General features: G+C 38.7%; 1 long non-coding RNA gene across 1 annotated transcript in view; it reads left to right on the top strand.

The window, feature by feature from the left end:
* LOC140467330 (uncharacterized) overlaps nt 1-12,249 on the top strand; it is a 47,172-nt gene extending 34,923 nt beyond the window's left edge. Inside the window, exon 3 of the long non-coding RNA XR_011955419.1 lies at nt 10,936-12,249. This is a non-coding gene — a long non-coding RNA (uncharacterized lncRNA). The remainder of the gene's footprint in view (nt 1-10,935) is intronic.
* Nucleotides 12,250-12,787: the final 538 nt, after the last annotated feature.

Consider the following 12,787-nt stretch of genomic DNA (forward strand, 5'->3'; position numbering starts at 1 on the left):
TGTATGATGTAGTTATGTGAGCATGATGCTTGTCTTTCAATTAAATACCTCAGCTGGCATGATGACTTCCAGGATGAGCTGTTGCTTCTTGTTGAACCTGGAAAATTTCACACGTACCTCAGCATCCTAAATTGTCCTCATATACAATGCTGCTGTGGACAACATGCCTGCTTCCTTTGTTTGTATGTCACTTTCAAATGGTATTTTTGCAAAAGGAACAGCATACTTTACAGATACATTGGAGTAAATGATAGTGCTTTGAGAAAGGTGCTTGGAAATGGCTTCAGTAAGATTCTACTCTCACTTTGTCTCTCCCAAACAGATATTAATTTAAATGCTCACAAGCTAAGATATTAGCTAAGCACACTCTTTTTCTCAATCTCTACATAACTTCATGTAATTGCTATTAACATCCGGGATGCAAATGCAACTAGTTGTCTTTGTTGCAAACAATACAATCGTACAGCATAGAAATACGCCCTTAGACTAAAACTGGAACAATACAAAAAACATTAGCAATGGGCCCATTGGTCCATCATGTCTACGCTGACCTATAAATACCATACCATACTAATCCCATTTATCTACACTTGGCCCATAGCGTGCTATGGCCTGGCATTTTAAGTACTTATCTGGATGCTTCTTAAATGTTGCAAGATCTCCCTCCACTACCCTCTCAGGCAGCATGTACCCTATTTCTGCCACCCTTGGTGATTTTTTTTTCTCAGATCTCTTCTCAACCACCTTCCCTTCATCTTAAACTTATGTTCTCTGATCTTAGACACACCCATCATGGGGAAGAGATTATTGTGACGGACACTGACTATTCCTCTCATAATTTTGTATACTTCAATTAAATGCCCCCTCAGTCTCCCCTGCTAAAAGGAAGACAAACCCAGCCTATTCTGTCTCTCCTCAGAACTGAGACCTTTCAATCCTGGGCAACATCCTGGTGAATCTCCTCTCCACACTTTCCAGTGTAATCAAGTGCTTCCAATACTGTGGTGACCAGAAATGCACACTGTGTGAAAACATCTTCTCCAAGTCCACTCTATCCAGACCTCTCAGTATTCTGTAAGTTTCAATGAGATCCTCCACTCACCCATTTGAGTACAGACCCAAGGTCCCAAATCTGTGGTCTAACCAATGTTGTATAAAGTTGTAATAAGGCTGTCTTTGACTACACCCTGACTAATAAAGGGAAGCATCTTGTATGCCTTCTTCACTACCCTATCTACCTGTGCTGACACCTTCAGGGATCTATGAACTTGGACACCAATATTCCTTTGTTCCTCAGTCCAGAGCCACTAAATATGATCTGTTTGGAATTCCAGAAGGCCTTCAACATGGTGCCACTCAGGAAGCTCCTAAATAAGATGAGAGCCTATAATGTTAGAGGCAGTGTACTGGTATGGATAGAGGATTGGCTGACTGCCAGAAGGCAGAGAGTGAGGATAAAGGAGTCTTATTCAGATGGCAGTCATGACAAGTGAAGTTCTGTAGGATCATTATTGGGACTACAATTATTCATGTTATACATTAACAATCTGGATGAAAAAATTGAAGTCATTCTTGTTAGTTTGCAGATGACACAAAGGTAGATGGAAGAACAGGTAGTTTTGAGGAGGTGGGGAGGCTGCAGAAGGGCTTGGACAGATGAGGAGAATGGGCAAAGAATTAGCAGATGAAATAATTGTGGGAAAGTGAGGATATGCACTTTGCTCAGAAGAATAGAAGCATTGACTATTTTCTAAATGGGGAAAGGTTTTAGAAATCTGAAGAACAAAGGGACATAGGTGTTCTAGTTCAAGATTTTCTTATAGTCAATATGCAAGTTCAGTTGGTAGTTAGGAAAGCAAATGCCATGTTAGCATTCAATTTGACAAGGTTAGAATACAAGATCAGGGATGTACTACTGAGGCTCTAAAAGGCTCTGGTCAGACTGCATTTGGAATATTGTGAGCAGTTTTGGGCCCCATGACTAAAAATGAATGTGCTGACCTCTAGCGGAGGTTTGCAAGAATCATCATAAAGTTGAAGGCCTTGGTCATTTGAGGAGAAGTTGAGAATTTTGGGTCTGTACTTAATAGGAGTTCAGAAGGGTGAGTGGAGGATCTCATTGAAACTTGCAGAATACTGAGACGACTGGATAGAGTGGATGTGGAGAAGATGTTTTCACAGGTAGGAGAGACTAGGACCCAAAGCTACAGCCTCAGACTGAAGTGATGACCCTTTAGAACTGAGATGAGGAGGAATTTGACAACTAATTGCCACGGAAGGCTGTGGCAGAGATAGATAGATAGGTTGGTTAGTAAGGGCATCAAAAGTTATAGGGAGAAAGCAGGAGAGTGGCATTGAGAAACACATCAGCCATGACTGAATGGCAGAGCAGACTCAGTGGGCCAAATAGCCTAATTCTGCTTCTATATCTAATGATCTTATAGCCTAACCATGAAAGATTGGTGCAACAAGTCTTCATTCAAATGTGACAACAGCTGCTTTCAACATCAAAACAATACTGAATTGAATAAGGCAAAGGATCCTATATGAACTGAGATTAATGGAACACAAAGGGAGAAGCTTTCAGTAACTGATACAGCTGGGGTTGTCATAACTGAACATCACTATCCTGTGACATAACAAATAGGTGCTTTGCAGAGAAGGGTCTTCCATTACACACCGCTGAGTTTCTAATGGCTGCTGAAGATGTTCCTACACTCATGTAAAATCTGTTGTGGTTTCTTAAGTTTGGACTGAATACAGAATGTTCAGACCACTATTGTGAGGTTTTTAATCAATGGAGTGAATTGGGTCTATGTTTTGCCAAAATATTTGAAATTACATTCAATAATGAGGACTAACTAGGCACTCTGGAACAGTGCAACAGTTTAGTTACCTTTGTTGTTATAACCCCCATTAATTATATTAAAATATCATTTTGTGATTTTGTGGTTTTCTAACTTTTTTTCTGTATAGCAGTAAACTGTGGTGATCCAGAAGAGATTTTGAATGGATATTATGAAGCAAATTATAATTTGGGAAGTAAAGTTATATATCATTGCAATGAAGGGTAAGTATTCTGTTTTGCAAATTGCTGAATTGTTTTGCTGAAGGATTATATTTTTGAAGCGATTGTGCTTTTGGGGATTGTCACAGTGACTCCTTATACAAAGTTAGGTAGACAGGCAGGTAGTACTGAGGAAGTGGGGAGGCTACAGAAGGATCTAGACAGGTTGGGAGAGTGGTCCAGGAAATGGCTGATGGAATTTAACGTGAGCAAGTGCGAGGTCTTGCACTTTGGCAAAAAGAATATAGGAATGGACTACTTTCTAAATGGTGAGAAACTTAATAAAGCCAAAGCACAAAGGGATCTGGGAGTGCTAGTCGAGGATTCTCTAAAGGTAAACATGCAGGTTGAGTCTGTGATTAAGAAAGCGAATGCAATGTTGTCTCTTATCTCAAGAGGGTTGGAATATAAAAGCAGAGATGTACTACTAAGACTTTATAAAGCTCTGGTTAGGCCCCATTTGGAGTACTGTGTCCAGTTTTGGTCCCCACACCTCAGGAAGGACATACTGGCACTGGAACGTGTCCAGCGGAGATTCACACGGATGATCCCTGGAATGACAGGTCTAGCATATGAGGAACGGCTGAGGATACTGGGATTGTATTCGTTGGAGTTTAGAAGATTAAGGGGAGATCTAATAGAGATGTACAAAATAATACATGGCTTTGAAAAGGTGGATGCTAGAAAATTGTTTCTGTTAGGCGAGGAGACTAGGACCCGTGGACACAGCCTTAGAATTAGAGGGGGTCATTTCAGAACGGAAATGCGGAGACATTTCTTCAGCCAGAGAGTGGTGGGCCTGTGGAATTCATTGCCACGGAGTGCAGTGGAAGCCGGGACGCTAAATGTCTTCAAGGCCGAGATTGATAGGTTCTTGTTGTCTAGAGGAATTAAGGGCTACGGGGAGAACGCTGGCAAGTGGAGCTGAAATGCGCATCAGCCATGATTGAATGGCGGAGTGGACTCGATGGGCCGAATGGCCTTACTTCCACTCCTATGTCTTATGGTCTTATGTTCTGATTCCAAATTTGTTTTTAACAAGTGCTCAGATAGTAAGAAGAATGTTTTTTTGCAGACAGGATAATATATGTTGTGTTGTGAGTGAGGAAGGTGTCTGTGTAAAGTTTTGCTTCATTGGAAATGTGGTGGGGTGTTTCAAAGGTTACATGAAACAGTTTCCCAGTAAATTTCAGATTTATTATTCATGCTGCTGCAACGGCATTGACAGATGTTGTCTCCCTCTTCAGGTTCTTTCAAATCTACCACTTATATTTGCTGTGTAGTGACTCAGCTTCCTTTAACTCTACTTGCATCATATTAGCATCACTATGGACATCTTCTAAAGTCCAAGCAATAGAAACAGCACCAGATCTTGCCAGAAAATAGAATCAGTGGACAAAATATTGATCAAATCAGAGTGTAGAAAGCTGACGTTACCTCACATCACCCCTTTCAAAAATGCCTTCATCATATTGTCCCACTGAAGTATTTAAGGGTCAGATGATGAACCACAGGAGCAAGGAGCCTGGGGTCAGATGTCCCACCTGTAAGAGCTTCTGGCCAAACAAACACCCATAGCCCTTCTGTACTTGATTCACCTGAGTCCTCTGATCCGGGAAGGAACAACTCATAGGTGAGAGACACCATGAAGGGGGCATGCAGGATGAAGATTGCAAGGATGAAAGGTTGTGGGCAAGGGCCTTGGCAACAAGGGCAGAGGTAGTTGTTGGAGAGTTTTCCCTTCCTGATGTTTGGGTTATTCAGTCAGATGCTGAGAGCTCTGGAAGCTAGCAAGAAAACACCAGAGTTTGCATCCCTGCATGCCACTGGGTCAGTAATATTTGAATTATATAGCAGTTTGCTTATTGAAATTAATTAGTGGTTTAATTTCCTGATCAGTATGCCATAGTAATTTCATTGTAACATTTTAACTTATTTTTCTCACAGTAGTGATTTCTCTTGATTTTCTACAATAGTTTGATTTACTTTTCTAGGTACAAACTAATTGGTAATGATAGTAGGTTGTGCACAGCCACTGGTTGGAGCGGTGAGGTCCCAACATGTAAAAATAAGTTTAGGGTTCTAGATTTTGTAAAATGACCGACTGGATTTTCTTCACTTTTAATCATAAAGCATTTCAAGAGATGAAGTGTTGACTGAACTATTCAGAATGTCTACAGTATTTTGATGGCTGTCAGAAAATTTTCAGAGTGAGAAGATAATTCTTGTTCAGTATTTCGCTTCAAATTTCTCTATTTAGAAAGTGAAGTTTAGAATAAGAAATGACCATCGACCAATCAAATTTCTTCCAATCGTCCACAGATTTGTCTTTCTTTTATTTAACTTCTCTGACCACTGAAGACAAAACTTCAGATTAGATACAGCAGGGTGGAGACTTGGGCAGAGAAATCATAGGTGGAGTTTAATCCGGGTAAATGCAAGGTGATACATTTCAGAAGATCTAATGCAGGAGAGAATTTTATAGTAAATGGCAGAACTCTTTAGTTGTGTCAACATACTGATGGATCTAGGCATATAGCTCTGTACTTACCTGAAAGTGGCAAGATAAGTGGATAGGGTGGTCAAGAAGGCATATAGATTGCTTGCTTTCATTGTTTGAGCTTAAGAGTATAAAAATTGGTAAGTCAAGTTGAAGCTGTATAGAACTTCAGTTAGGCCACATTTGGAATAATGTGTACCATTCTGGTCACCATTCTACCAGAAGGATGTGGAAGCTTTGGAGAGGGTACAGAAACAGTTTACCAGGATGTTCCCTGATTTGGAAACTGAGGGGAGATTGGGTAAACTTGGTTTGTTTTCATTTGAGCTTCGAAGAAAGAGGGCAACCTGACAAAATTATGAGAGACATGGATGGAATAGATAGTCAGACTATTTTTTTATTCCCAGCGTAGAAATGCCATTAACTAGGGGACATAGGTTTATTATAAAAGGAGGAAAGTTTTAAGGAGATGTGAGATGCAAGTTTCATTACAATATCCACATAATGATTTGCATTTATTTTCATGTTCTCTTAGTCTTATGTGACCTCTCATCTTTTTTAAATCAACTTTTAATGTTTTTATTTGGTAAGTAAAGCTCTCGCTTTTTGGGTATACACTGGCCCTGCACTATACAGGGCGAAGGTGGGTACTGCAGATGCTGGAGATTAGAGTCAAGATTAGAGTGGTGCTAGAAAATCACAGCAAGTCAGGCAGCAATTGAGGAGCAGGAAAATCAGTGTGGATACCTAATGAAGGGCTTTCATCAGGAATAAATGTGTGAATATCTCCTGGAGCACTGAGAGGGTGATAAGTGCCAGAATAGTGTTGGAGTTAGGTGCAGTAATAATGTTTAAGAGGCATCTTGACAGATATGTTTATAGGCAGGTAATAAAGAGATAGTTTAAAAAGGCATCATGTCAGCACAGTATTGGTGGGCCAACTGTCCTCTTCTTGTCCTGTACTGTTTTTTGATACCTGCCCTCACATTTCTAAGATGTCTTTGGTCTTTTGTTTTCTGTGGATAGCATCTCCTTGGTCTAAATCTGACACTCTGAGAGATCATTAATTGAGCAAGCTCAGTGCAATAATGGGTCAAATGAATTAATTCTGCACCTATTTTTGAGCTTTCAATTTAATTTTCTCCTTCTGGACATATTTTAAACCAGATGTTTGTCCAGCTCTTATTTGAGAAAATTAATCGAAATGTGTAATAATAGTTCTAGTGAGAACCTTGTTCACACTGATATCTGCAGGCTAAAGATTCTTTAAAGAATTTATTCTGTGATGCTCTGCACTGGGAAAGCATTCTTGCCAAGAAAACCCAGAAAACAGCAGAATTGAGAGGACAAAACTTTTTCAATTAGGAGTGCTACTAACCTTGCCATTGCCAATCTCCATGTACTTTGACTGTTGTGGTTTTTTTAGTGTCATTATAATCATCCTGATTGTAAGACATATTATTTCCAATCCTGTTTGTGGATTGAATTTGGCCCTTTCTCACCCATAGCCTGCTCAGTTTGGGTTCTCCCAGAATAAAACCAATCCAGGGCTCATCCAAATTTCAATCCAGATAAGTTTGCAAAACTATGTAATAAATTGTTCCTAGCCTATGTTGGCACTAATAGGTTTCTGTAAGAGTTGCAAAGGTAAACAGTTAGGACACTATTAGGTAGACCAGATCCAATTTTTAAATTTGTTCTTGGAACGTGAACATTGCGAGTACGTAATTGTAGCTATATTGTCGCAATCAGCTGTTTAGTGTTGCTATATTCTCGGATATGGCAACTGCATTAAAGATTGACCTTTCATTTGAAAGTGGAGCTGGGGTGGAAAGACATAAGAAGAAAATGCATGGAGTGTTCTGACTGCAAATTATTGTTGCTTCCCTCCATGTCTTCCACCTCCAAACCAATTAATATTTTTTTTAGATGGAAATAAAATTAAGGGCTAGGCTCATTTCTTAATGCCATTAGATTTAAATGTTGTTTCCTTGTTAACTTTAATTTTAGATTTCTTTTTCTTTAAGCTTGATAGCCTTCAATGGTGTCTTTAATTCTTTTGGCAAATATTTTGACTTTGTCTTTTTTCTTTCTCTTTATGCCTCTCCCAGTCAACTTGGTTTCCATTATGATTTGCATTTAATTTCATGTTCTCTTAGTTTTATGCAACCTCTCATCTTTTTTAAATCAACTTTTAAAGTTTCATTTGGTAAGTAAAGTTTTCGCTTTTTGGGTATATACTGGCCCTGCACTATAGTAAATGTGTGAACACCTCACACTGTTCATCTGCAGTTAGTCCCTAGTTTGCTGTCTTTGGTCTCTAACTAATTGTGTAAAAGTTTGCCTCAGCAAAATTTTCATAACTGTACCATTGAAATTAATAATACTGCAACAAGGGAACATTTGTTCAAGTCTAGCCTGTGCCTCCTTGTTGATTGTCAGACAACTATTGCTCCAGCAAACTATCTTGAATGCACTCAAAAAAATGCTCCACCTCTCTGACTTGATCTATCCCATATAAAATATCCCATTAAAACAATTTTGTTTTTGCTGCAACGTTCTCTGGTGCCTCAACACCAGCTCCATAGGAAAGAAAACCAAGCAGCTACTTTCTGCGCAGGTTGAGGAAAGCCCATTTCTCCACCCCCACCCCCCCTTTCCCCCCTCCCCCAGCCCCCACCCCATCCTCACCACATTCTACAGAGAGTACCCTGAGCAGCTGCATCACTGCCTGGTTCGGGAATTGCACCGTCTTGGATAATAAGACCCTACAACGGAAAGTGAGGACAGCTGAAAAGATCATCGGGGTCTCTCTGCCCTCTATTACAGGCATTTACACCACATGCTGCATCTGCAAAGCTAACAGCATTGTACATGACCCCACACATCCTTCATTCAAATTCTTCTCCCTTCTGCCATTTGGCAGAAGATACTGGAGCATTCGGTATCTTACGGCCAGACTGTGCAATAATTTCTTCCCTCAAGCCATCAGGCTTCTTAACACCATATGATCACACTCTATTCCATTTGCAATTTTCAGACAACTTTTTGAATTATCGCTAAAATAATATTTTATTAATGATCATTCATTGTTACATTGTAAATTGTCTACCACTATGCCTATTGCCTTGTCAGGATTCACTGTGCTGCCTTGCATCTTTTGCACTTTATGCTGCCTTGTGTATGACTGTACTCTCGTGTAGTCTGTGTTCATATAACACCTTGGTCCTGGAGGAACACTGTCTTGTTTTTATTGTGCCAGCTGTATATGTTAGAAATGACAAATAAAGCTGCTCTACTCCACTATGAATTAATTCTACATTCAACCTGTTCACTCTTGATATCAAAGCAGTTGAGAAAGTTCCAATTTGAGTACAAGTCCTCAACTGCAACCATTAGATTCTATACTGATTACTTACTGCTAATGGAAAATTGTGTTTCAAACATTTGCTTGAAAACTTCAATGAGGTAGATTAGTGCAGTCAGTTGATAGCGTTTTTTTATCATTGGTTACAATTTTGTTATTAAGCTTATGAGATAAAAAGGGACAGCAGTAGCATGAAGGGTGGAAACCAGCATGCTATTGTAAATGGCTGTTTTTTTATACAAAATGCAGGGGTATGGTTACAGTGAGTTCCCCAAAGTTCAGCACACAATGTTGTTTTGATATACATTAATGGCATTTGGAACAATTGTTAAACTTGCTGATCGCATGCAACTTGGAATTGTTGGAAACAGTGAGGATGATAGTGATAGATACGAAGAGGACATAAAGAGTTCCATGGACCATATGGTTATATGGTGGATGTGTGAAGTTATGTATTTTGGCAGAAAAAATATAGAAGCAATACATGTTAAATGACACCAATCTGTGTTTGGGCACAAATCTTTGAAGATTGTAATGCCCATTAATAATGACAGCAATCAATAATGTATTTGGGATTATGGATGTTATAAATAGTACAATGCAAAGATGAGGGAAAAAATGCTAAACACTAATTCAACTCTCTCTGGAGATTTGTGTCCATTTTATTTTTGGTGATCACCCTTTAGGGACAAGAAAGCTGCTGAGAAGTGCAGAAGATATTTGTTAGAATAGTTTTAGAATGAAAGATTGCATTTACTTGGACTAAAGGCAGCATGGTGCCTCTGTGGTTAGCATTGCTGCCTCACAGCACCAGGCCGGGTTGGATTCCAGCCTCGGGTGACTGTCTATGTGGAGTTTGCACATTCTCCCTGTGTCTGTGTGGGTTTCCTCTGGGTGCTCCAGTTTCTTCCCACAATCTAAAAATGGGCAGTTCAGGTGAATTGGCCATGCTAAATTGCTTATAGTGTGAGGGGCAAATGCAGGGTAGGGGAATGGGTCTGGATGGGTTACTCTTTGGAGGGCTGGTGTGGATTTGTTGGGCCGATGGGCCTGTTTCCATACTATAGGGAATCTAATCTAAATAATTTGGGATCCAGAGCAGAAAAGGCTGAAATAGATTTGCTAAAGGTATTTCAATTCTAGAGATTGAATGATTGAAGGTTGATAGAACACATTACAGGTGATTGGCCAAAGAACCAAAGGTGAGACAGTAATTAGGAATTATACATGCCTCTACAAGGCTTCATTGTGTATTGTAATCATTTCTGGGGGAAATTATGGAGCTGGATTGATCTAGTTCTGTTTAGAAAATAATTCAATTTTTTAAATTCATGCACAGGATGTGGGCGTCTCTGGCTAGGCCAGCATTTATTGCCCAGAGGGCAGTTAAACCAACCACATTACTGTGGGTGTGGAGTCACATTTAGGCCAGTGGAGGTAAAGATGGCATTCATGGTCATCATTAGAGTCTTAATTCAAGATTTTGATTAAATTCAAAATCCACCATCTGTTATGGCAAGACTTGAATCCATGTCCCCAAAACTTTGCATAGGTCTCTGGGCTAACAATCCAGTGATAATGCCTGTACCAGTAGGCCGTCATCTCCCTATAATGTCTTGGTAATGCTGGAGACTTACTCCCAGCAAAACTAGAAGTTAAATTCTTCACCTCCACCTTTAAAATAAATAAATAGAAAAATCACAACAGTGGCTATTTTCAGCTTGAGCACTCCTGGTATGAGCCAGCAGCATAGGAGTGGCAACTGTAAATAAGTGTTGTAGCCATGTGTAGAGTTAGTTCAATATGAAGTAAGAGATTGTTACAAGTAGACTTTCTTTATTATTAAATCGTCAAGTAATTCATGATTTTAAATTTTCAGACTGCAATAAATACTGAAAATGCAAAGGCATAATATTCACTTGGAAAGTTTGTTAGTGGCAAAATCCATGTTTGTGTACTTGAACTGCAACTGCAAGTAATAGGTTTTAATTCTTTACGCAGAATTTCCTCCAATCAACATTTTAAAAGAAATGATTGCAGTGGTCTGTCAAGTCGTCATCAAGGAAGAAAATATGATCAAGGCAAAATACCAGCTGCTTGAAAGTGAACGTGAAATTCTTAAGTTGAAGGAAAACCTTCTTAAAAAGATGGAGCAGTATGTGGATGAAAATAATCTGTAAACTTTCTGAAACATTAACCAATATCATACCTGTTTCAGTTACTAATCCCATGTTGTATATCAAAACCATAATCATATTAAACAACTCAAATTATAAGTTTGTGAATTTAAACTGTTCTAATTAATTATAATATCAGAATTTGTTATTTGAAATATTTGCATTTTTCTGTATGGTCAACGTGGAATAGTTAGTATGGATTTAACAAAAGTGAGGAATGCACATCAAGAGTGTTTTGCTTTTCCATAAATAAAATTTTGTATATGTTTCTAATGCTTCAATTTCATTTCAGAAAAGTTGATCTTTTGAAAATTGTTACTCCCTTTGGCTTTAATTCACTGACAGTGGCTGCAATACGGTGGAAGACAAATTTGTGATCTGCATTTAGGCTTATGCCAAGCTGCTAGAACAAAGCCTGACAAAAACAAAGGCAATTTAGTAATGATCCAAGGCTGTTGGTAGAGTTTTGATGAAAACAAGCCTAACACACATGCAGAATGTCTATCCAGGTGGATGGCTATAATAGAACAAAAGAGTTGAAAAGAGGTATTAGCTTGAAAGTAACTTCTCAAAAACCCTTTAGTCTTTGGATGGCTGCTTGGAGATTGGAACATAAAAACCATTTTTAAAAAATGCAAAAAATGGACTAAATTTTTCTTCACCTTAAAAAAAAATAAATTGAGGTGGGGATCAGGACAGAGTTGCATCCTCACTGCTTGTTTGGAAATTTGGTGAAATGGATTATATACAAATAAGAACTTGCCCAATTTTCATTTATTTGGAATCAATGGAGTTCCTGAACAAGCAGATGGCTGGCTGTATCAGATAACTGTCCAGACAGCAAAGTCACAAGTCTATCACAGTTAAAAATAAAACATTGAAGTGTCATTCTCACTTTCTGAAATGATGATGATATCTGCTAGGCTTTATGATTTGTGTGTGCTCAAATGACTCAGCAGGCCAATCTTGAAACCGCACTTTTGGGCAGAGGACATGTGTTGCAGTTAGTTGGAAAGAATAATGCCACACATATACAGTTTGTTATAATGTCAATTCTCCCCCTTTTCAATTAGCTCTTCAGAATATCCTTAAAGCATTTTATTTCTGTTCACAAGATTGAGTGTCTTCATTAACTTGTAAAGAGACTATCTGACAAAATTAAGTATTTTGAATAAATACTTTTGGTGTTCAGAAAACTTCATATCTAGTTGTGGTTTTGCATTTACTTTCGCATTTCTGCCATGCCACTGCCCAATTACAGGCATTAACCACATGATGGCACTGTTGTATCTGTTCTTGACAAAACATTGAAACAATTTCACTGCCTCGTAACAGCAATTGAAATCTCTTTTCGATGTGATATGGAAAATAGATCTTTTTTTAAAAAAAACCATGTTACAGTAAAGTTATTAAATTCACCCATTGCCTTTGATTTTCCAAACTACAACCTTTGTCACCATCCAGACTTGGATTTGATACTTGGATCTGTTAAACCTCTGGGATGTTTAAATGCAACAGTCATTGTTAACTCTGGGTCTAATTCAATAATTGTTAGTTAGAAATCATGGCCCTACACATCCCAGTGATGTAGCAGATCAAAATAAGTCCTTTAATGTCGGATTACAGCTAATCCTACTTTATTTCCTGGATTGTAAGGGATGAACATTATTAGAGTG

This window comes from Chiloscyllium punctatum, chromosome 45 (genome assembly GCF_047496795.1).
Source record: "Chiloscyllium punctatum isolate Juve2018m chromosome 45, sChiPun1.3, whole genome shotgun sequence".
Taxonomy (NCBI): Eukaryota; Metazoa; Chordata; class Chondrichthyes; order Orectolobiformes; family Hemiscylliidae; genus Chiloscyllium; species Chiloscyllium punctatum.